The sequence below is a fragment of the Carlito syrichta genome, unplaced genomic scaffold, assembly GCF_000164805.1.
Source record: "Carlito syrichta isolate Samal-C Ts95f unplaced genomic scaffold, Tarsius_syrichta-2.0.1 Scaffold120490, whole genome shotgun sequence".
Taxonomy (NCBI): Eukaryota; Metazoa; Chordata; class Mammalia; order Primates; family Tarsiidae; genus Carlito; species Carlito syrichta.
Genome location: NW_007064586.1, coordinates 497,374 through 497,920, shown reverse-complemented (window position 1 = coordinate 497,920; position 547 = coordinate 497,374). Strand labels below are relative to the sequence as shown.

At 51.7% G+C, this 547-nt stretch overlaps 1 protein-coding gene across 1 annotated transcript in view; it reads left to right on the top strand.

The window, feature by feature from the left end:
- The window catches only part of LOC103249437 (pepsin F-like), a 19,474-nt gene that overhangs the window by 12,336 nt on the left and 6,591 nt on the right, over positions 1–547 (top strand).

Sequence of the window (547 nt, the reverse complement as noted above, 5' to 3'; positions counted from 1 at the left end):
AAAAAAAAAAAAACAATTAGCCAGACAAAGGGGGCAGGGGAGGTGCTAGAAAGGCAGACCAGTATGTGCAAAGGCCCTGAGACAAGACAGAGGTTGGTGCATTTAAGAACTGAAAGGGTCTGGGTATGGTGGCTCACACCTGTAGCCTCAGCAGTTTTAGAGGCTGAGGTAGAGGGACTGCTTGAGCCCAGGAGTTCGAGACCAGTCTAGGTAACGTAGTAAGACCTCGTTCCTACCAAAAATCCAAAAATTTAGCCAGGTGTGGTGGTGTGTGCCTGTGGTCCCAGCTACTTGGGAGGCTGAGGCAGGAGGATCACCTGAGCCTGGGAGGTCGAGACCAGCCTGGGCAACATAGTGAGACCTTGTTCCTACAAAAAAATCAAAAAATTTAGCCAGGTGTGGTGGCATGCGTCATGGTCTCAGCTATTCATTCAGGAGTTTGAGGCAGGAGGATCACCTGAGCCCAGGAGGTCGAGGCTGTGGTGAGCTGTGCTCGTGCCACTGCACTCCAGCCTGGGCCACAGAGTGAGACCCAGACTCAAAAAAA